Raw genomic sequence first — 25,180 nt, 5'->3', positions numbered from 1 at the left:
CCTATAACAAGTCATGACCGGCTGCTAGTGCTCACTGATCACGGTGATGATGACCTTCAAAAACTGTCAAGAACTTCTTCCACACATGAACACGGGTTCGTGAAACGTGCATGCGTTCTTCATCATAAGGGACAAGTATAAGCACTTCATATAAGCTTACCGCTTCTAGTGTTTGTAATGCCCACGTTGCCGTTGGCAGCGTTACCTAACTGTAAACAACTGATTGTATAACGCATATGCGGCTCTTGAACTTTTAAGTGCGCGCATAAAATTTATACAAATCTTTAGCGTCATTTTGTAACGTGTCGCTGAGTAAAAAAAAGTACGCCACAGTCACCTTGCCGCCGCATGCTTTGCATAACATCGACTTCCACGGTACGTGGAATCTGCCGAATTTTTTCTTCAGAAGTGGTCTCGCATAGTGAACGAGTGGTAGTGCGACACGTTACGGCGGCATAATATTGAAAATGTACGGCTACATGATCGCCAACAGCGCTGCACGTCGGAGATGCACCAGCAATAAATCATACGTATTGGGGCGCTCGTCGCAGGCAGATATCGTGCCTCCGTGTGCTTACGATGTTTATCGCTCCTCTCGGCAACGTTTTTAGCAATACGAAAGCAGCATAAATGTGGAAGACAAGTTATTTTATGCATGATAATCGAATCACATATTCGAATTTTTCGCATAATCGAAGTTATCGAAAATTCGAAACTTTTCGAATACACGATTTTCGAATCGAATACGAATATTTTCGACGAATATTCGAAACTTTCGAATATTCGCACACCCCTGCGTAAAATGCCTTCCTCCTTCATTTTAACGCGATAGCGTTAAAGAGCTTGTTCCGCAGAAATTCCGGTGTCGGCGTCGGTGATTGTGAGCGAAAAATCATCATCTTGTATAAAATAAATAATAAAAAATCTTAGGTTCGAGTGAGAATCGCACCCAGGCCGTCTACGTGGCAAGCAGGTGTTCTACCACAGAACCTCCATTGCTTGGAACTGCACTGAAATTAACTTTAATGCTTCACAAACATACGCGTCCTGTGTACATGCAGGAGTGACAGTACGAGATGCAATATCTCAGTAAAACGGGGTACAAGCGTATATTGCTATCGGTCGTCACACCATGTGAACTGCATAACGAGTTGGGGGTTTAAACCCGGCCACCCATTACAAAAGGCACACACATTATATACTGCGCGTATTCCCTTACGAACACGTATGTGGGCGCAGTTTATATGGAACAGTACGGCGACGGTGAAAACCTGCCCAGAGTGCCCATATAATTGTTATCGCAATAAAAAAATATACAAAAACCGTGGAAGAGGGCTCGCCCTTTTTCTGGAGAGCTGCATCGTCCCCATTATAAAGAGTTCGTCCGTTGGAAGAATCAAATAATCCGACGCCTTTTCGATTTGTTTCGTTCTCGCCTTCACTACCCTTCTTACAGGCGATATCTCCTCGCACCACATATTTCTTCATAAAGCACGCGTACAATGTCGGCACTAAGCGTTGAACCTATCAGGATTTCGCGTTTGTCGGCTACACCCTGTTACCTCCGCTTGCGCAGTAGGAAACGCACGAAATGGAGCGAAATCAGTTCATTGCGCACGATATATAGTCACACGAGACAAGGAAGAAAGGGTGGGCGACTCCATGGCAAAGCAGGGTGGGAGACAATTCACAACTGCTGTTTCTCGTGTATCGAACAATCGAGAACGCGTACCCTAATGATGTCACTTGAATCACTGTTGTGGCGTCATGAAAGGCGTCAGAAAGGCGAGAAACGCCAAGAGAGAATAGCGCGCTCGAGTTGTATTTTCAGAGGCTTTTATGGGGCCCTTAAAAAGACAGGGCGTGCAGACACGGACACAAGAGAGTAGTCAAGACACCACAAACGCCGCTGCCAACTGAAAAAAAATCGTATACAGCTGTGGAAAAGAAGGTAGACACAAATACGTATGAGCTCATTCCCAGGCAAGAGGCGATACCTATCAATCAGGTGCGCGTGGTGGTCTACGTGAGAGATAACTATTCACTCTCTTTATTTCTCTTGCGTCTGTTAGCACGTCGTGTCTTTTTGACATGAATACCTACCAACTAGCTCAGCTATCTGTTAGTGTAAGTTTTTCATTGCTTTTACTTCTATTTTATTTATCAATTTACTCGAGTAATGAAGCTTAGAATAACAGAGAGCTGAGCTAGTTGGTATGTATTCATTCTAAAAAGAGACAGGGCGTGCAAACACGGACACAAGAAAGAGATCGGCGTTTGTGGTGTCCTGATCTCTTTCTTGTGTCCGTGTTTGCACGCCCTGTCTCTTTTTAGAATGAATACTCGAGTAAAAACGAAAAAAAAAAGAAAGTGTAATAACGCATCGATGTATATTATCTATTTTATTTATTTATGCAAAGTGTACCGGGTCCAATATATATGCCGTAGCTGTTGAAAACGGTAATAAACAGTACGCAGGCATATTTGAGAGGCAAGTGCTTTATTTTGCAAAAATGTCTATTCTTGATCTTCTCGTAAACCAAGAAGTTTATAGCCTTCCGTAGCCGTTTCGAGACGTCTTTTAGAGGTTTTGTTTTACATGGGAATATTTCACAAATATGCTATACAGCGAGTTGCGTCTGGTTGCGTCGTCACCCATTTAAGGCTGGAGGACGCCGCAGGGTTGAGGTCAGGCAATACTCGGAAAACTTCTGAATAGAAAGATACAATTTCCGGAGAGCTACTCTCGTTGTGTCCATCTAAAGGAAATGTCCACAGTCCATTTCACCAGAGAGCATTCAGTTACTCGAAAAGCGCTGAGCTATGATGTCACCTCGCTCTTGAGCACGTCGACGCACCAAACCGCCAGCACCGTAAGAAGAAAGTGGACTAAATGTACAGAAACAGGAACTTGTCAAGCCTGAACTTGCATATGAATGTGTACCAGATGTTTGAGAACGATGCACGGAATGCGTACTGACCTTCACAGGTGCGTTAGACGGGCAGCCGCATTAACCTATTTCGATGGCTAGCGCGATTAGTTTATGCACAGTATCCGAGATGTGCGCCCAAAATCGAATATCTGGTGGTTCGTTGCGTTGAAGCGCATTACGTCCCTCAATAATAATAACATCTGGGTTTTTACGTTCCTAAATTACGATATGATTATGAGAGACGCCGTATGGGAGGGATCCGGAAACTTTGACCATCTGGCGTTCTTTAACGTGTAGTGACATCGCACAGTATACGGGCCCCTAGCATTTCCCCTCCACCTAAAATGCGACCACCGCGGCCGGGATCGAACCCGCCACCTTCCGGTCAGCAGCCGAGCACCATAACCACTGCTCCACCGCGGCGGACCATTCTGTCCCTCTCATTTGTGTCGAGAGCTGTGAAAGTTTCATGATGTCAAAGTGACGTTACGAAAGAAGAACCGGAAACAGGGGGCGCGCTGCTTGCCGAACTCCAGTCAATGAGCGGCAGCTGAAATGGACAATCCACTGGGGGGACACATCCATAGGCGTAACTACTGGGGGGGGGGGGGCAGCCCCCCCCCCCCTCTTTCAAAAGTCAGAGGGGCTGAGCCTCCCCCACTTTTATGAGCGTTCACTGCCGGCAGCGTAGTGACAAACCAACAACTACGGCGAAGTTTTTGTTCGACACAACTGTCACAAAATTAGATTACGAATTTTAAAGGGGCCCTGCAACACTTTTCGAGCATGCTCAAAAAGCGCTGCCGATCGGTAGTCGAGGCTCCCGAGAACACGCGAGCCAAATATTATAGCGATGCGCACGGCCTGGAATTTACAATAAATTCTCAAAGTCAGCTGAAAATCGCTCCCTCTTCTCTCGACAAATGATGTATTAGTCCGCAAAATATGACGTGATTGTCGGCAGTTCCACCATTGGCTAGATGTTATAATCACGATAACACCCTCATTATTACTTTCGTTGTTAATTTTGAGTTCAGTAAGTAGATAATATGTATGTTTATATTCTGTTATCGCGTTAAAAACACCGAACAAACATTAATATTAGCACTTCCGGTCTCACCGACAGCTCGTCTGCTCGTAGTTGCGTGGTTCCGTTTTCTTCGCCATAGGCAGTGCCGAAAACGTGAATATTTCTGTGCTTTTGACCATCGCCGGTTGCCGTTGAGAGTGGCAGCCGTTCGAGTGTTGCCTCGTCAGCTGGGAACTGCATCGTCGGCACGTTCTCACGACCGACCGAGGCAGCCGTGCAGCATGTCTCCGATAACAATGCTGGCGTCCGGTAATGGCGGCGCTTCGGGGTCGTCTGCCAGTGCCGTCTTACTAGTCTTACGAGGCGGTGTATCGGAGTATGGGCCGAAACCGATCTCAGCTGTCATTCGTTCCAAACGAGCGCGCAGGTTTGCTTCCATGGTTGGCAAAGCGATGAAAACACTACGGCGTTCGAGGTGCACACCCAACATTACCAAACCGACGCGCAGTTTTCAAGCACGCGCGATACACAGTGCGATCGACTCCGCTCGACGAGAACGACGCAAGCCGACCGGAAGTGGCGGCACAGACCACGTGGTTGCGCCCAGACGTCAGAGAGAAAAAAATGAAGAAAAAATTTCGCCGGCGCTCTTGGGCGGAGCCTCGCTCGTCTGCGCTCCCTCCCTCGACTCGCTGCCTAGCTCTCCGCGCGCTCGCGGTGTTGAGTTGAGGGAGAAAGCTGCGGAACCTGATCTCTATAATTTGGTAACACCACTTAGACTTGACGGATTCGAAAAATTTTTGCGGCATATGACTCGTGAAGAGTCATACGTCAATAATGAGACTATTCCAATATAACTAAGAAAGGTGTTGCAGGGCCCCTTTAAATGTAGCCACAGCTTCTGCAGTGAAGATCGTCTTCCGCGCCTCACCCCGACGCACCGTATACAGGTTCTCTGCGGTGCGAGTCGCCTATGCAACGCTTTCATACCTTGCGCTCTTGCATTGCGGAGGACAGCTGAGCTCTCAGGCGTCAGAGGCTTCCGTCCTGTGTTTATGCCGTTCTACCTGACAACAAATGTACATCACCGGCGACGCAAGCTTGGGCGGGAACCAGCAGCCATAGGCGTGCGCAGGGTTCCCCATTAGGGGGGGGGGGGGCAAAGGTTCGTCGCAGCGCCCCCCCACCCTACTAAGCCAATGTATGGGGCAGATTTCGCCCCCCCGCCTCTTAGGTGACTAGAAGGGTAAATGTACGGGCCAGATTTTGGTGATTAGGGGGGGGCGCCCCCCCCCCCCCTGTGCGCGCGCCTATGCCAGCAGCATTTATGAAGATTTCAGTCAATTTATATTACTGCAGTCTACGCAGTTACTGCTTTTTCTTCGAAAACGTACAGCATCCCCTTAGCTCAAGTGAGTCGATGAGCGCGCAGATGTGCTGAGTGTTATACTTAATTGGGCAGAGCTGACGCGGAACAGCGGTGCCTAGATTGCCCTGTATAGCCTCGTTGGCCACAGCACCGTGGCAGCCGAGAGCTATCTGACCAACCTCTCGCTGTCGTCGCTCAAGCCATTCCCGCGTGGCTGCCGAGAGGCAGAGCACCGCATTCGCGAACGTCAACGCCGGCACATGCACGATCTTCCATAGGTCCCGAATCATCACAAGTAGGTTGCACCCCCAGAGACACTGTCGACGGAGGATGCACTGGGCCTGAAGTGCCTTCTGGCGGAGGATCTCCTCGTGTTGGCCAAACAGCTCCGGACCACTTGATAGCTGCACTCCCATGGAGGTATCTATCTGTATGTCGAACAATCCATTAGAACATCATATCCAAGCCGTATATCGACCTCATCCATGCATGTGCCCGCGAGCGGGACTACTGCAGATTTTTTTGCAGTTGAAGCGGAGCCCAAGGCGAGTTATCTCCGCCTGAGAGATGTTAATGAGGTCCTGAACGTCCTGAGGAGACTCTGCTAACAACACAAGGTCGTCAGCAAAGGTGAGCCCCGGTAGTCTGCACCTCTCGTCTGCCCCCTCTGTACTGTATTTCAGCTGAAAACCAAGACCACAGCTGAGAAGCTTCCGCTCCAGGTTGGCCGCATACACAATGTACAGCAGTGGAGATAGCGGACATCCCTGTCGTAGCCCCCTCGTAACCTTGACGGGTGAGGATTGCACAACACCAAAATGAGCAATGGCAGTGTTGTTTTCGTACAGGCGCTGCTAGCAGAGGGGCTGGAAATTTCATTGTAGACAGGCTCTCAAAGAGTGCCACGTGCGGAACATTATCGTATGCCTTTTCCACATCCAAAAAACAGCACGGGAGGGGCCGCTGCTCTGACTTGGCAATCGACACACATTCGGCGAGAGCAAACAAATTGTCCTCCAGTCTTTGACCTGGACGGAAGCCACTCTGCATCTCCGTAAGCAAATGTTTAGCCTCTACCCAGCCACTCACTGCTTCAAAATTCCTGCAAACAGTCTATACAGGACACTGGTAGCAGTTAGTGGGCGGTAGTCTTCGATGAGGTCAGCTTTGCCTCCTTTCTTTGGTATAAAGACCACGCGGCCAAGGCACCACTCCCTTGGGATTGACGCACCTTCAATGATCCCGGTGAACAGCTCAGCGAGTTGCTCGCTCGTTTCCTTGCCAAAGCCTTTGAGTAATCCGGCTGGCAGGCCGTCCAGACCAGGAGCTGTGCGGGCACTGATTCGCTTCAATGCACGGTCAATTTCACCCCTGCTGACCTGCCACCGCACACCCTAACTTTCGGCTGACACCTCCCCCGGAAGGGGTACGGGCTCATGCGTGTGCGCAGCCTCTCCCTGAGCACCGTCCTCGCTTCCCTCTGTTTGTCCATATAGACGGAACAGCCAGGTGAGAGGTGAGATGCTCTTTAAGCTTCAAAATTGGTTCCCCTGTGGTAGCATTTCGTGGATGAACAGGGCGCCTCTCCTTCCAATCCAATGAGTGCACATATCGCCAAAACCCCTGCGATGCCGATTTGCCTTCTTCTTTTAGAGAGGCCATTAAACGCACATTATGCTTGGCGATCTTTCCTTGAACTAGTGTTTGGAACTTGTGTTTCAGGTCAAGGTATTCTGTCCAACTCCAAGCTGCCAAACATGCTTCTTTGTCTCCCTGCTTGACTAGGAGACGGTGTTGGCGGTTCGCTTCACGGCGGGCTTGCCACGCAGTTTTTACTTCTGCATCCCACCAAGGTTTGCGTACTGCACGTGTACGGAGCCTCTCCCAGGCCATATGTTTCTGCATGACTGAGGACAAGGCCGCCACGAAGCAGGGGCGTAGCAAGAAATTTTTTTCGGGGGGGGGGGGGAGAACATAGAAGAGAGAAAAAAAACAAGTGCATACAAAAATAAATTACAATAACAAAGGAAGAAAAATAGAGTCCCCAGGTTCGCTAACGCGCAAAAAACGGCTTAAGGCACACGACATGGACGACTTCAGGTCGTGCGCGGCGTCGCTGGGAGTTCGTAATGCCGTCCGGGATCACCTCGTAGTCAAGAGCGCCGAGGCGTCGAAGAACCTTGTATGGCCCAAAGTATCGCCGAAGGAGTTTTTCGCTAAGCCCACGTCGGCGTATCGGCGTCCAGACCCAAACACGGTCGCCGGGTTGGTATTCCGCGAAGCGTCATCGAAGATTGTAGCGACGGCTGTCGGTGTGCTGCTGGGTCTTGATGCGCAGGCGGACGAGCTGTCGAGCTTCTTCGGCACGTTGCAAGTAAGCGGCGGCATCGAGGTTTTCTTCGTCGGTGACGTTGGGTAGCATGGCGTCGAGCGTCGTCGCCGGGCTCCTTCCGTAGACCAACTTGTACAGCGTCATCTGCGTCGTTTCTTGGACGGCCGTGTTGTATGCTAAGGTCACATACGGAAGGATGGCATCCCACGTCTTGTGTTCGACGTCGACATACATGGCCAACATGTCGGCGATGGTCTTGTTTAGCCGCTCGGTCAGGCCATTTGTCTGTGGGTGGTACGCTGTGGTCCGGCGGTGGCTTGTTTGGCTGTATCTCAGTATTGCCTGAGTTAGGTCAGCACTAAACGCCGTACCTCTGTCGGTGATGAGAACTTCTGGGGCGCCATGACGCAGGACGATGTTCTCAACGAAGAACTTCGCTACCTCGGCGGCACTGCCTCTAGGCAGGGCCCTCGTCTCGGCGTAGCGGGTGAGGTAGTCTGTAGCTACGACGATCCATTTGTTTCCGGTATTGGACGTCGGGAACGGCCCCAGTAAGTCCATCCCGATTTGCTGGAACGGCCGTCGAGGTGGCTCGATAGGCTGCAGAAGTCCGGCTGGCCTAGTGGGCGGTGTCTTGCGTCGCTGACAGTCCCGGCAGGTCTTCACGTAACGAGTGACGTCGGCGGAAAGGCGCGGCCAGTAGTACTTCTCCTGTATTCTTGCTAGCGTGCGAGAAACACCCAGGTGTCCAGCCGTCGAGTCGTCGTGCAGAGCCTGGAGGACCTCTGGCCGCAATGTCGAGGGTACCACGAGAAGGCAATCGGCTCGAAGCGGACGTGAGAAGTTCTTCTTTAGGAGAACACCGTTGCGCAAGAAAAATGACGCCAGTCCCCGCGTGAATACCTTCGGAACAACGGTGGTCCTGCCCTCGAGGTATTCCACAAGGCCCCTGAGTTCTGGATCCGTTCGCTGTCGTTCGGCGAAGTCGTCGGCACTTATGATTCCCAAGAAGGAGTCGTCCTCCTTGTCGTCCTGCGGCGGTGGGTCGACGGGGGCGCGAGAGAGGCAGTCAGCGTCGGAGTGTTTCCTTCCGGACTTGTAAACGACGGTAATGTCGAATTCTTGAAGTCGTAGGCTCCACCGTGCGAGGCGACCTGAAGGGTCCTTCAAGTTAGCTAGCCAACACAATGCGTGGTGGTCGCTCACAACTTTGAAGGGCCTGCCGTAGAGGTAGGGGCGAAACTTGGATGCAGCCCAGATGATCGCTAGGCACTCCTTTTCTGTTGTGGAATAGTTCGTTTCTGCCTTTGATAGCGACCGGCTAGCATAACTGATGACCCTTTCCTGCCCGTCAGTCTTCTGCACAAGGACGGCGCCGAGTCCTACGCTGCTTGCGTCGGTGTGGATTTCCGTATCGGCGTATTCGTCGAAATGTGCTAGTATCGGAGGCATCTGAAGGCGTCGTTTCAGTTCTTCAAATGCTTCGATTTGCGCCGTTTCCCACTTGAATGGCACGTCGGTCTTCGTGAGGTGAGTTAGCGGTTCGGCGATTCGTGAAAATTCCTTGACAAAGCGCCTGTAGTAGGCGCACAAGCCGAGAAAACGGCGCACGGCTTTCGTGTCGGTGGGGGGCGGGAAGGCAGCGATGGCAGCTGTTTTCCGCGGGTCTGGGCGAACACCACCCTTGCTGATCACGTGACCCAAAAACAGCAGCTCCTCGTATGCAAAGCGGCACTTTTCAGGCTTCAAGGTGAGGCCAGAAGTCTTGATTGCTTGTAGTACAGTGTCAAGGCGCCGGAGGTGTTCGTCGAAGCTTGAGGCAAACACAATGACGTCGTCCAAGTACACAAGGCAAGTCTGCCACTTCAATCCAGCCAGCACGGTGTCCATAACGCGCTGGAACGTCGCAGGTGCCGAGCAAAGACCAAAGGGCATAACCTTGAACTCGAAGAGGCCGTCTAGTGTTATAAAGGCAGTCTTCTCTCGGTCTCTCTCGTCGACTTCGATTTGCCAATAGCCGGTCTTGAGGTCCATCGACGAAAAGTACCTCGCGTTGTAGAGTCGATCCAGGGTGTCGTCTATCCGTGGGAGAGGGTAGACGTCCTTCTTCGTGATTTTGTTCAGGCGGCGATAATCGACGCAGAAGCGTAGGGTTCCGTCTTTCTTCTTCACTAACACCACGGGTGACGCCCATGGACTCTTCGACGGCTGGATGATGTCGTCGCGTAGCATTTCGTCGACTTGTTTCTTTATGGATTCGCGTTCTCGCGTTGAAACTCTGTACGGGCTCTGCCGGAGTGGCCTGGCATTTTCCTCTGTTATGATGCGATGTTTTGCGACTGGGGTCTGGCGGATTCTTGACGATGACGAAAAGCAGTCCCTGTATTTCAAGAGCAGGGTTTTGAGCTGTTCTTGTTTATGCTTCGGAAGGCTAGGATTAACGTCGAAAACTGGTTGAGAAGCTTGGTTCGTCGGTGTTGGCTCGGAAGAATCGGCGATGGCGAAAGCCATCGACGTAGCCGTGATTTCTTCGATGTAGGCGACTGTCGTGCCTTTGTTTACGTGCTTATACTCGTTGCTAAAATTTGTGAGCATCACTGTTGCTTTGCCTCCCCGCAACTCCGCTATTCCTCTTGCGACGCAAATCTCGCGGTTAATCAACTGGTGCTGGTCGCCTTCAATGACGCCTTCCAGGTCTGCTACTTTCTGAGAGCCGACGGAAATGATGACGCTGGAGCGAGGGGGAATGGTGACTTGGTCTTCCAGCACATTCAAGGCATGCTTCCCTGGCAGCGTGTACCGCGGTAATGCTTTTTCTGTAGATAGTCTTATCGACTTAGATCTGAGGTCGATGACAAGAGGTCCATACCAAGGATGACATCTCGGGAGCAATGCTGAAGGACTACGAAGCTTGCGGGATAAATCAGGTTGTTGATGGAGACCCTCGCTGTGCAGATTCCTGCCGGCGTTACTAGGTGACCTCCCGCTGTGCGGATTTCGGGGCCTTCCCAGGCGGTCTTGACTTTCTTCAGCTTCGTCGCGAACGGTCCACTGATGACAGAATAGTCGGCTCCAGTATCGACGAGAGCGGTGACGTTGTGGCCGTCGATGAGAACGTCGAGGTCACTCGTTCGTCGCCTACCGTTTCGATTTGGTCGCGGCGTCGGATCACGGCTACGTCGGTTTGTCCCGCTGCTTCGTCGTTGTGTCGTCAGGTCTTCTTCGGGCCGTGAAGTTTCGACGTCAGGGCTTCGTTCGGCTTGCGGCGTGTTCTTTAGATGTCGCTGCGGCGTTGTCGTCGGCGGCGGAGGATCTTCGGTATTTCGTCGTACAGCAACCGCACCTCCATCGGTTGCTGCCCTTAGTTTTCCGGATACGGGCTGGGTGACCGGCCTCGCGTTGGGCCAGTGTATGGTCGGCGTTGGGGGGAGACGTAGCGGCCTGGCGACCGCGAACGGGAAGGTTGTCGGGGCGTCCATTGCGTTCCCGCGAGGTAGTCGGCGATGTCGTGTGGTCTTTCCCCTCGCTGTGGACGCGGCGCGTCGATGGCGAACCCACGCAGTCCCATCTGTCGGTACTGGCAGCGGCGGTAGGTGTGGCCAGCTTCCCCGCAATGGTAGCAGAGTGGGCGGTGGTCGGGGGTGCGCCAAACGTCGGTCTTTCTCGGCGTGTATAGCTGGCCGGCTGGCGGGCGGTATGACGTCGGTGGTGGCCGCGGTGGCGCCTGGCGGCGGAACTGCTGGGGTGGCGCGGCGTCTTGACGTGGGCGAGGAGGGGGGGCGTTGCGTCGGGCTGCAGCGGCATAGCTCACTGCTTGCGGCTGTGGCTGCGCTGACTCGGGGGTGCCCAGAGACTGCTGTATTTCCTCTCGGACGATATCAGCGATCGAGGCAACTTCAGGCTGTGGTAAGGGTAAAAGCTTGCGCAGTTCTTCCCGCACGATCGCTCGGATCGTTTCACGCAGGTCGTCGGAGCCGACGGCATGAACAGCTGGGCTGTATTGAATCGATCGGCGATTGTACTGGCGGTTGCGCATTTCCAGGGTCTTCTCAATCGTCGTCGCCTCTAAGATGAATTCTTGGACTGTCGAGGGTGGGTTCCGCATCAGCCCAGCGAAGAGCTCTTGCTTTACCCCTCGCATGAGCAACCTGACTTTCTTGTCCTCGGGCATGGCTGGGTCAGCGTGGCGGAACAGTCTGGTCATTTCCTCTCCAAAGATGGCAACACTTTCATTTGGAAGTTGGACCCGCGTCTCTAGCAAGGCTGCGGTCCTTTCTTTTCTGACGACGCTTGCAAACGTCTGCAGAAAAGCGCTGCGAAAGGCGTCCCAAGTTCGAAGAGTGGACTCCCGATTCTCGAACCAGGTCCTTGCTGCGTCTTCGAGGTAAAAGTAAACGTGACGCAGCTTGTCCTCGGAGTCCCAGTTGTTGAATGTTGAGACCCTTTCGAAAGTCTCGAGCCAGGTGTCCGGGTCTTCGAATGACGACCCGCGGAAGGTTGGCGGCTCCTTGGGCTGCCGGAGTAGGATCGGCGCAGGCTGCACGGGGTCGGTCATCGTCGCTGCGGTGGGTGTTGGGACCTTGGGCTGCCTGGTTTGTTCGGGAAGGAGCCCGTGCTCTGGCTGCAGTCCCTTCTGCCTGCGGCTTGTTCGACGATCCGGGTATTCTTTGCTGTCGTCCTCCTCGCGGCTTGGACTTGGGTCAGCGCTTCGCGGGGGCGTCCGGATCATGGAAGAAGCAGCACCTCCACCAGATGTCACGTGGTCGTGACGTCGACGAAGACAGTAGTCGGCGTTTGCAGGATGGAACTGTTTATTTGGCCGAACTTGTGGCCGGAAAATGAGAACTAGAGCTACAGCAATACACGCTGTACAATGATAGCGGCGAACAGGGCGTCGTCCGTCGATCAACTGACAAGCGGTCAATCGCGTCGGCTTTTATACAGGCGGTATCGAACTTTCCAGCAATATCGCTGGTGGCGGCGTTATCTCTAGACAAAGCTGGAACATTCGCATGCGGGGCGCAATCTTAACAGAACGATCTACTATAGACGTGAAGCTTCTCGAACAATGCTTCGCGGACAGCGTCGAGCGTTGATAACCGTCCCTGCCGGTCAAACCCGAATACATCAAAACAAGACAAGAAGTGGGCGTGGCAGTATGTGCGCGTGTATATATGCGCAAGCAAAACTGAAAAATTTCGGGGGGGAGGGGTTGAATCCCCCCCCCCCTTGGCTACGCCCTTGCCACGAAGTCATCATAGGTCCCAGCTTGACCTCTTAACGCACTCGTTTCAAACTCGTCCACGACATCCGAAATGGCTTGGCTGGGTAAGTACTTGCCCTGTTTCTTCAGACAGAGGTTGTGGGACGCCGAGATACACGAGCAGTTGAACTCAAGCAGCAGACGGCTGTGGTCACTGCCCAAGCTGCATAGGCCTTTCTCATCAATGCCCATTTGCCTGAGTAGGTTAAGGCCTGCCGACACCAGGGCATAATCAAGAGACGTGCAGCTTCCACGACACCTGGCCACTACATTGTTGTTCCAGATTTGCGACGACGAGCTACATTTTATCGCTTATTTGTAGCATGAGCTGCCCGTTCTGGCCTGTGAATCCATCAAGCTCGTTTATGTGCCCATTGAAGTCACCCACAATAATAATCTCTCTGTCTTTCCAATGCCAACTTTTTTGCATCGCTGCGGATGCATTCCGCTAGCTGAATATTGGCATCGCGTTGTTTGCTACCGACTGCCATATACACCACACAGACAGCGGTAGTACTCCCTAGGCCCACAGATGCTCCACAGTCACTATCTACACTCTTCCACTGCATTTCCCGACGCCAAAGTAATCCAACGCCGCCCCCTTACGGCCGTCGCCAGTTGCCTGCCCACTGCCCAGTGCCACCCAGGATGTACAGGGGGTGCTCCAGATCGCGGAGGTACGTCTCTACAACTGAGTACAGAGAGACCGCTTCAGCATTAAGAGCACTGTATAGTTCTGTCCATTTCTATTCTCGGCGAGCACCATTCATATTCAGGAACCGGACTCTGAAGCTCCGTTGTTTGCAGTGGCGGCGGCGATGGCGTCCAGCGCTGGCTACTACTGGACGCAGTGAGTGCGTTGCATATGTTTGACGAGATGCTGGGGTCCTGCCATTTGGAGCATCATCTTTCCAAGAGCCGCCATGAGTGGAGGTGGTGGTGGTGGTAGTGGTATGAAGAGGAAAAGGCGCCTAATTTCTGCAGCCCGGTCGGGAGCACGGCGCAGCGCCCTGAGTGGAGGTACTCCTGATGCGTTCACCGCCGGCTGTGCATTCGCTGAACGCGGCGCCATCTATTGGCTCGCAGCAGAGCTACTAGGTACGCCCAGGCAGCGCCTCCTCTATGGCCCGGGATATAGTGTACTCTACGCGGCAGTCATGGGCGTAGCCAGAAATTTTTTTCGGGGGGGGGGGGGGGGGGGCACCTCCTTGATCTGAACTGGGGGTCGGGTAGGCAAATGTGATCGAGTGTCATTTTGTGCTCTCTATGCCACGGCAAAAAAAAAAAAAAAAAATCGGGAGGGGGGGGGGTGGCATGGGCCCGATGCGACCCCCCCAGGCGAACATTGGCCGCTCAGGCGCACGCAGTGTCAACACCTGAATATTCTTACACCGTGGTTTTTACTGAGCAAAAAGCTTGCAGCTAGGGGGAAGGCCACGGCGCGGTGGCGCCATTTACTTTTGATCGAAGAAACCAGCTGCGGAAAATCGTCTATACATTGCGTTGCGCGCGTATCAAGCTTAGTAACAACTTGATGAGGGCTAGTTGGTTCATAATTCTTCTTCAAGCTTCTTCTTGGAACAACGTACCTTTCATTTCCTGTCGCGCGGAGGACGCGCCCCGCGGTAGCCACCAGCTGCTTAGCACACGACACAGAGGTGACATGGCGGAGGTCCGTTGGTTTGGTATCACAGGCCAGGTTATGAACGTGCCCATCAACGTTCAAACCACTGTGCAGTCTACCGCGACATATCGAAGGCAACACCGCCATCGATCGAGGTGCACATTAAGACTGCATTCTCCGCTTTGCTACATGCGTCGTCTTGTCTGGCTTGCCGTATGCGCTTGGTGTTTCGTGCATGATCTTCATTGGAGTTTGCCGCTCACTGGCACCGTTGACATTCCTGTTGCTGTTCCCAAGCTTTCTTTCCTCGTAGGTGCGTTGCTCTTCGGTACAGGGGCGTAGCCAGAAATTTTTTTCAGGGGGGGGGGGGGGGGGTTCAACCATGCTTTTTGTATGTTCGTGCGTGCGTTTGTATGTGTGCGTGTATATATACGCAAGCAAAATTGAAAAATTTCGGGGGGGGTTGAACCCCCCAACCCCCCCCCCCCTGGCTACGCCCCTGCTTCGTGTGTGGCCGTACCACAGCTGCTACAGAACATAAACAGAATGTGCTCCTCGGTATTTGCTGTATTTCTTTTTCAAGCGAATTAAGCTTGTTACGAGTTACAGATTTCGGTGGTGGCGTTGATATTCGCAATGCCCACGAACTATAGGTGGCGCGCTGTGCGATTCAAGATGGCGCCAGGAGGAGGGTCAACCCCAAGGAGGTTACATAAAATTTGCTGGAGTGGTGGAGGCGCCCCTCAGCTGAAGCCGCGTGCCGCCATCTTGCCATAGGCAGAAAGCGCGCCTTCCGCAACGCATGCTGCAGCGGCCGCATAGATGTTCCAGCTGTTCTCTGGCGTGGTGGCGTCCGGACGTTGTTGGGTACATTGTGCGTTGCCTACTGCTGTATAAATCGAGCGAAAAGGTACTCTGGCATGAAGTTTCAGTCGTAAGCAGAAAATTTCGAGCTCGATGAAAACTTCTTTATATGCCGGAACACATGCTGACAGCCCGCAATATGTCTCTAATTTCACATCTGACGGTCATTCTTTGTTCCTAACCGGTTTCGTAAGGACTCAAATGTTCGAAGCACGTCGGGGCAGGCTGTTTGACGGGAAGTCTGGAAGCCAAAAGACGGCGATCGCATATGTTGGAGGCACTTATCGCCAAATTGTTTCGACTGGACTAGGCTGCGACCTGGGAGTTGTCCGACTAGCTGTGCTTGACGCATTTGTAAAACACTTGCAAAACCCAGTGATACACATTCTTGTGCTTGTTGATACCACTGGTGCGGAGCGCGAAAAGGAAAATAACGCACCGTTTGCTATTCATTATATAAATAGGCGAGATTTCGTTATCGGTTGCCCTGTTCGTGTTATAAGAGGGTAGCTCGCAACTACGAGGTTAAGTAACGTCATTTGGGCAATATACAAGGACCTGTTTTTTCTTACATTCGTGCCTCTTTTTGTTATATTTGTATTTGCTTTATGCAGTGCAGCGAGTAAAACCAGCGGGTCTGAACTGCGCAGTGCTCTTTCCAGCTGCAAATAAAGCGACCTAACCGAGGCCAAGGGGTACTCCGGCCGTTATATGTGTTCAAAGTGAAAAAAGTTGAAGATGTGACAGTTGCATCACCTATACGGCAGCATTACGAAGAAATGCTTCATGTTTCCCAAGAAGAGATAAAACAGCTCAAGATAAAAATTCTGCAGCAGAAAAATTGCACACTAACCAAAAAGAGCGAGGCTCGATCCTCAAGCGATAATAAAGGAGATCAAGGATCAAAAGCTCATGTCTGAGTAGGGCAGGGCGATGTTCACTGCAGCCTTCCCCCATACATACAGAATCCCCTAGGGCACGAAAAGACCAGAAAGGCACGTATTCCATCCGAGCTGCGGGCGTTTGCGTTAACGCTGCGCGTCTATTCTCCATCAGCTTACGAGTATGTACGCACGAAGTTTAATCGCGCACTGTCAGCAGAGCGCTCTATACGAGAACGGTGTACAGAATTCCATCAAAGGAAATGCTGGCTTCACAGATGAGTCACTGTCTCGAAAAAGCTAGCTCAATGCTGCACAAAAACTGTACTGTACTTTGATTGTTGAAGACAGACAGACAGACAGACAGACAGACAGACAGACAGACAGACAGACAGACAGACAGACAGACAGACAGACAGACAGACAGACAGACAGACAGACAGACAGACAGACAGACAGACAGACAGACAGTGAACTTTATTTGATCCTGAGGAGCTTTCGCGGGAACCCCTATCGGGGACCCGCGGAAGCCGCTGGCCGCGTCCAAGTCGGGGCTGGGACACCGTGACGTTCCGCCCTTTCTTGTCCCCTCTGGATTGCCTGGATATGTGCCTGGAGCGATGGGCTCCGGAGTGCCTCTTCCCAGTCGGCTTCGCTAGATAGAGGGCCGTTAGGTAACGCGGGGCATTGCCAAAGCATGTGCGCTAAGGAACAATAACTCTCATTACAGTCCGGACAGCTTGAGTCAACTTCTGTGGAGATACGACTGAGAAAGCCGCGCGAGGGGAACGAGCCCGTCTGGAGCATTCTAAGTGTAATTGACTGAGAGCTATCTAATTTCGGGTGAGGAAGAGGATAGGCCCTTCTACTAAGCCGGTAGTGATGAGAAAACATGTTGAGATTGTGGGCGATAAACGGTTAGATATGCGGACTTTGGGACTGGAATACATGATGACAGACTGCATGTGTATATGCTCGTTGGCTTAAACTTATGACTTATGCCACTTGGGCGTTTTTAATTGATTCATTGACAGGGTAAGAGAGAGCCGAAGCTACGAAATACTGTCGAAAAAGCTGTATCTATTGAAATAGTGTCGACTGCAAGCTGAATGCACATATTTGAAGCACGTCCATGCAAAGCCAAAACTATTCGTTTTGGAGATTTTGAGCTTGTCTTGAGAAAAGAGATGGCTTTCAAGCCTTGACGAATATATATTCTTCTCGATGAGCATATCGAGTGTGGTGCTTTGGACCCACATTTATACTCCGCTCAATGAAAGTGGCCGAACTCCATATATGCATAAGACTCCGTCACATGACGAACGAAATAAACAGGATAATGAGTGCCGAGAAGTGATGTCTGCTCTTACGAGGATAATTATTAAAAAAAAAAAACAGTGATACAGGCCCTTCGGTGTGCATGCTTGCAAGGAAAACGCAAAAAAAAAGAAACAGGATAAAACTGACCGCATTCTTATATGCGATTTGGCTTCTTATTCTAGACAACTTCTCCCTTAATGTTCGCCATAACCATTAAAAAACACGGCGGAAAGACGCGGTCAGCGCGGCGGGCGCGCTTTGGCTCCCGTTTCTTGCCTATGGCAAGATGGCCGCCGCGCGCGTGGCGCGGCTTCACTGCGGCCCATTGGTAAGTTTTATTTAAACCTCCTTGGTCAACCCGTTAGTTAGCATAGGAACAGATTTTTTATTTAAACCTCCTTGGTCAACCCGTTAGTTAGCATAGGAACAGATAGGACGTGCGGACGCACGGCCCGTGCCACTTTCACCGGATGAGGTCATGAAATGCATTGAAATGGATATGAGACCAAAATACTTGCCCAAACAATGGAAAGTGCGAAATGCTCGCTACCTCATTATTTTCCGCGATGTTAGAGGTTATACCTGTTACCGTGCATCAATGATGCTCCTCGAAATCCCGCGCGCTACAGAAAACGTACGAACTGAACGACACTCCAAGTATACGTACCGTGCCTGCCTGTCGGATTTCCGTAGTAATAGGCCACCAGCGAGTAACGCCATCGTTGCTGCACAGGACCGCATGTTTAGCGTGACGATAGTATAAACATATGTTCCTCCGTCATCATTACTCGTGTGATGAGGAACGCAGGGTGCACAATTCACTTCTCTCGGTAAGCTTTCCGCAACGTCGAAGAATTTCTGAACAACGAAGCCATTCGGACGGTAATGGTCAAGTTCATATGACGGCTCAGCGGCGCGGCTTGTGGACGCGATTGCACGTTTCGCTTCCGCTCGTTGAGCTTGTTGGCAGCATGCGGCCACAAAAGTTGCGCTATGTACACCGCATCACAAAAACTATGCTTTTATTTTGATCTAAACACTATCGTACCTCAAGTACAGTCAAACTGACTTGCAATTGTGAAAAGCTTGCCCTACAGATGGTTAACCAGCAAAATACGTTAAAGAGAATCGCTGCTGCAGCATCTCCATCGACGTTGTCGCTATCGGTGATTTCACAGCCTTCAATCTCCAGTGAAAAATCCTCGTCGTCAAGCTGCACGGTCTCTTGGAACATAACTGTCAAAATCAATCTAAAGAATTTCCTCCGACGAGAGCTGCCTCGCCTTCTCCGCGCTGACTTTGAAAGCAACTCACGGGTGAATTAGACGACGTTGAGCGGGCGGGCGATCAAATTTCGCCAGCTGTGGTACACTAACGTAGATATACACATAGTCCATCAATCAATCACGTTTAATCTCCGCCGGAATGCGTCAGCTGAGGACAACATTGAGTCCGCAACGCGGCCAGGGCTTGGTCGTAGTTCACGATAGCCGTGGAGCGCGTGCAGCCCCGATTGACTGAATGGTCGCTCGCAAGATTCATACAGCTCTTTTCTGACAATATGTGGGCGCTTTACTTCAGTGTATCACCTATTGATTACGAGGACATCGCGAGCTCATGCGACGCGCCGCGTATAATGTTACGGGTTTCATACTCCACAAAAACACCGACGGATATTATATACAAGCGAAATAGCGCGAGTTTCGACATAAAGAGACAGACACCAACATTTCACTAGCCTGCGTGACCATAAAAAAGTTCGCGGATCTCAAACGTGTACGCTGTGTGCAAACATTGGCAGCACGACTTGCCCAGGGTGCTTCACCACGTATTTTAACGAAAACTTCAAAGAATCAAACTTACCTTGATACGCACGGCCCGGTTTGTTCACGGATTCGCGAAACATGCAAAGTCGTAGTGTTTCGTTCCAACCAACGCGTTGGCAATCGGGCTAGCACAGCCGAACTAGGGAGCGGCTGCCGGTTTATCGTCTGCTAACCCTCCTCCTGGCATCCGCTTGGTGGCGTGACAGTCTATGGGCATTGCGAATACGCAAAAAACCCGGCGCCGGCGAGCTTACAGAAATGCGGCCCTCGAAGAGACGCTGATCACACATGCGTATTGGTATGCCTAGTTTTCCAATAATTGATGGTCTCTATCGTGGGCTCGTCGGTGATCAATCGTTTCTGATACGGCAATTTGATCGTCCATCGAAGTCGCTTGTGATTTCACGCTGCCACATTTCATTGATGCTTGGATATGAACGCATGACCCTCGTTGCCTGTAGCAACTGAAGCGTTGCGCTGCTAAGCACGTGGATGAAGGTCCTTGGCATGGAGGAAGGAAAAAGTTTGGAGGGAGTATTGCGCAATGCGAGAGAAAGTAGTATGTCGGGCACGCAGACGCCGTGCTTCATTTGCCCCCATTTTTTCGGTAGGAGAAGGGTCACCAATTTTTTTTTTTTACATTGCGTTCCAGCGTGGACGATTTTTTTCGTTGTGCGTAGGCTTCACTGCAACGCACAATATGGGAAAGCCAGCTTACAAAGACCAAGCTTACACTGATCCCCTTAAAGTCGGCTTCACTTCTAAACACAAATGCACTGCTGGGAAGGCATCTTTCCAGGGATAATATAAGCCGTCTGATATAAAGTTACTAAGGCTCAAGGACCTTTAATTATTATTTTATGAACTGTTTGCTATTGCCCAGAAGCGTGCATGCGTCTCCTAGCAGAGCCAGACGCGGCAACTGCTAGGTTCATTTCATCGTGCTCCAACATGGACGACTGCAGCTACCTTGGGGAGCCTGAGGAAACTAGCCACTTGTTGACGGACTGTAGAAATACACAGACTGCTAGCCATACAGATCCAGAGAGACTGCAACTGAAAACTGAACTTGGCGCCCTGGCAACGTTAACAATCGCACTATCTCTAGTTAAACGAGGCTAGCGGAGCTACTTGAGGACTTAGAAGGCATTAAGTGGGATATTATTGGCCTCAGTGAGCTTAGGAGGACTGGAGAAGCATACAAAGTACTGAATAATGCACACGAAATCTGTCACAGATGGCTCCCTGAAAAGAGAGAGTAAAAAAAATCAACAAATATATTGTGGGCAGCGTTGAAGAATTTTAAGACATCAATGAAAGGTTAGTAGCATGTTTTGCCTTAAAACTAAAAAGATACAAATCCTGAAAGTAATACGAGTGTACGCTCCATCCAGTTATGATGACGAGAAAATAGAATTCTATGAGGATGTGGAACGAGCAATGCAAAAGGTATGAACCCAGTCCACTATTGTCATGGACAACTTCAATGCGACAGTGTGAAGGAAACAGAAAGGGGAAGAAGCAATTGGTAATACCGTAAAATCCCGAGCAAGTGCAGCCTCCCTGCTTTGGGAGATTTAAAATATGCACCCCCTCTCCCCTCCCACCATTTACACTGTTTCATTCACTGTTTTTATTTGCCCGACGAGGGCGCATGAAAACAGTCAATGCATCCATATTCAATGAAGCATTTCATAAGAAGCATGGGTATGCATTCTTTACTCTTAGTGGCTCTTCCACCGCCATTTTGAATTTTTATCCATGACCGAGCAAGGGCCCCCCTCCAAATCTTGTCGAATTATCCTTCACCGTAGAGGGGGGCGCTTGCTCAGGATTTTATGTTAATGGTTAACTCTAGGAATAATAGAGGAGAAATGTTAGTCCAATTCGCTTTAATGAGATCTTCACATAATGAATACCTTCTTGAAAAAGCATATAAATAGGAAAGGGATTTCAAAGCCCTGATGGAGAAACAAAGGAGGAAATATATTTCACAATGTTCAGGAATCCAAGTATAATAGTGGTAACCAAAATAAAAAGCAGTAATCTTAGTTTGGTGAAGGCGAAGATCACACCCCACCTAAATAGAGCAAGAACAAAATCACTGAAATACAGGCCAACTTAGCTATCGTATGGATAAAAACAGATGAATTCAGGATTGCAATTGAGAACAAGCACAATGCTTTAGAACAAGAAGAAAATGAAGACACAGGGGGTATAAAAGAAACCATAACCAACATAATTTCAGAAGAAGCACTTGAAACTGGAGGCAAACAACCAAGACAAAAATTAAGCACATTCTCTCAAACCACTAAAGGTTTAAATAACAACAGATTAAAGTAACTACCCTAAGAGACAAAATAGAATTTGCAGAGTTGTCAAAACTGATCACAAAAGCAAACTTAGCGACATACGAAACTATAACGCCAATGAGAAAGAAGTAGCAGTGAAAAATGGGGGCAGCATCAAGGCAGCTAAAAGAAACTTTGTATGGAAAGAACCACAATGCATGCTGTCAAAGATAAGCAAGGCAATACTGTTAGCAATTTTAATGACATAGTCAAGGTGGTTGAGGACTTCTACTCTGAACTGTACAGCTCAAATCTAAATTGCCCTATTTTGAAGGAAAGCAATGTTGAACATGACACCGAAGTACCAAGCGTGACTATCGATGAGGTTAGATAGGCTCACCAAGGCATGTACCGTGGAAAAGCGGCTGGTCAAGATGGCATTACAACTTATTTGATCAAATATGGAGAGGACCTTATGTTTAGTAAGCTTGCAACACTTTACACGCTATGCCTTAAAAATTCAGATGTACCAGCAAGTTGGAAAAATGCCAATGTTTTATTGATACACAAAAAGGAAAACATGAAAGACTTGAACTGTAGACCGATCAGCCTTCTTTCAGCATTGTACAAAATAGTCACAACTTCAAGCAGGATAAGAGCCACACGTGGCTTTAATCAACCTAGAGAATAAGATGGCTTCAGGAAAAGGTACTCTACCATGGTTCACCTTCACGTGATTAATCAAATAATTGTGAAAACTGCCGAATACAAAAAACTCCTCTATAGGGTATTCATAGATTATGAAAATGCCTTCGACTTGGTAGAGCTACCAAGTCAAAGGTTCTACTGCTTCTTGAGGCATCGCGTCAACTAGGAGTATTAGAAATGTATGTGAATACCATAGCCAATATATACAGAGATTGCACAACTACTCTGCTCCTCAAGAAAAGCAGGAAAATCCACATCAAGAAAGGTGTCAGTCAAGATACTACAATCTCTCTATTCTTACTCACTGCTTATCTAGACAATGTATTTAAACAACAAGGTTTAGAATAAATGGGAATATAGATTAACGCACAATATCTCAGCACTTTACGGTTTGTAGACAACATCGTACTCTTCAGCAAAACACTCTCGCACTGCGAGTGTGTGTTCGAGGCATTCGCACCGACTGGGCCAAGGTTGATCGACCACCAAGCCTATGCAACATTTTAATGCGAAAGCATGATATGCTGCATAAAGCAAAAAATTTAGCGTCTATCGGCGTTGATATTTGATAGCAAAAAAACTTGCCTGAGCAAGCGATGGTGTCATGTGGGTTTTGGGACCCAATTCGAAAGTTTTGACCGAATTACGAGCACATAACCAAGTTACCACATCATGCGACATGGCCACATGACCACGTTTGACCTTAAGTTGCAAGCTCACATAACCAAGTGATTGCAATGGGCAACCAACAGGCAACACTGTACGCAAGCGTTCAATTACTGCAGGGGCCAGAACCTCTGCAGGCCATACAGGGCTGACAGCCAGGCAGCACACCAGGCTCACCAAACATTCTAGTTCATGCCGACGATCCACCAGACCCCAAAGACCACCAGTTCACCTGGCCTATACACATGGATTCCAGCAGACTGAAACAGCCTAGGAGTGTCGACTGCTACTCAATGTTCAGTGCTTTCAGTGTTTCTGGTCTTCAAATAAAGAAAGCAGGATGCAACGGACAACCAACAGGCAACACTGTCAGCAGGTGTTTCATTGTTATCAATAAAACATCCTTCTTGTGGCCACCACCGTGCTATAGCAGGCACTATGGATGAGCTTTTAAAACGACAACGCAGTTTTCCTGCACTACAAAAATTTGTGCACATTGGCGGTACATCTCGTCCTTTTTGGCCATGGAAACCCCGATCTCCAACTCCCTGTCGGTCCAGATGGCTGAAGACGCAGCCAAAGAGCTAGGCCTGGCCAAGAAGAGGACGTGCTCTCCCACTACCCTAAGCCCCATCTCGGACAAAAAAAAAGTTAGCTATTTCTTTGTTTCTATGCAGACTCCCGCTGCTGCCTCTGCCTGGCGAGGACTACATTCATATAGGTGTGCACAGAGGGGGAGGGGGGCCAGCAAGTGTTGTTTCAAACCTTTGCTCAGTCAGATCTGTTGTGTCATTGTTTAATGTGCAAAAATATGGCCATGCAGGTTTTAGATGATATGGCATCCGAGGACCCCCGATGTTGCACTCCAAGAACCCTACTTCCCACCGTTGCCCCTGGAAAGCTAGGCTGTCATTTTTGCATCCATTGCGAGGCTCGTTTTCTTCCGGTCTCGACCAATAGAAAGGAGGAGGGGGGAGGCCTAATCTAATACACATGGCGGGAACAATATCCCAATATGTTCCACTGATGCACTCTACCACTCAATACAAGTTACAACACAGTATACACCAGCCACTTTTTCTTTTACTTATACAAATGACAAGCAATATTATTGTTGTAAATAGAATGCTACCAGTAGCACGAACAGTGTTTAGCTCGCCCATTTTTCAGGTGTTGCTGCCAAATAGTCACAATGCCCCATCAGTAACAAGAACGGAGGAGAAACAAGCAAAATTTGAGTATTATGATCAAACTGCTTTCGGACCATTAACAGACACAAGAAAATTGAGTTAAATTCTGTGTTTATTGCCTTCACAATAAATAACTCAATACCATCTGAAAATGCAGCATTGATACCCCACATGAAAAATATATGATTGCACGATAAAGATAACTTACAAAACAAACATCCACTAGTTATACTCTTGCTTACAAACTGCACCAATAAACACTACAAATGCTGTAATAAATAGGCTGTGGGCAATGTTTAAATGGCAAACAGTAAAAGGAAGTGATAATGCAAGTTTTTTAACGGATGCTGTCAAATGTACCTTTCTCAGCACCTTAGGGAATTCCCAGATATATGTAAAGGTTGCCAAAAATGAAGATGGGACAAGTCAGTGTACTAGAACAATAATGAAGCTGTGAACACTACATGGTAGCACTAGAGTTAATATGAGCTTAGTGTGCACTGCTGTAATGACAGTGAGATCACGAGTTGCTCTTTTGCTTCACAAAAACACACAGTCACAAAATTTGAGATAAACACTGTATGGCAGCTTTTGTTGTGCAGAAACTTTCTCATCCCATATTACCAAAGTAAAGAGTAGGTGAGATGGCTAAAATGCTGCTAGTTTTTAATGCTGCTATGTGGGCTAGTTGGTATGACTTCATGGCTTATTTGCACTGCCAGGGACTAGACAAAAGGACAAAAGAAAAAGACCTCGCAGGGTGATGTGCGTACTAACAACTGGTTTATTTCTGCGCCAGACACATCCTTATAAATGGCACGAAAAAAGAAAAAGAAAGGAATAATAAAAAGAACAGCAAAAACCAAAAAGCACATGTTGTACA

This window comes from Rhipicephalus sanguineus, chromosome 1 (assembly GCF_013339695.2).
Source record: "Rhipicephalus sanguineus isolate Rsan-2018 chromosome 1, BIME_Rsan_1.4, whole genome shotgun sequence".
NCBI lineage: Eukaryota > Metazoa > Arthropoda > Arachnida > Ixodida > Ixodidae > Rhipicephalus > Rhipicephalus sanguineus.
Note: the sequence above shows the minus strand (reverse complement) of the source record.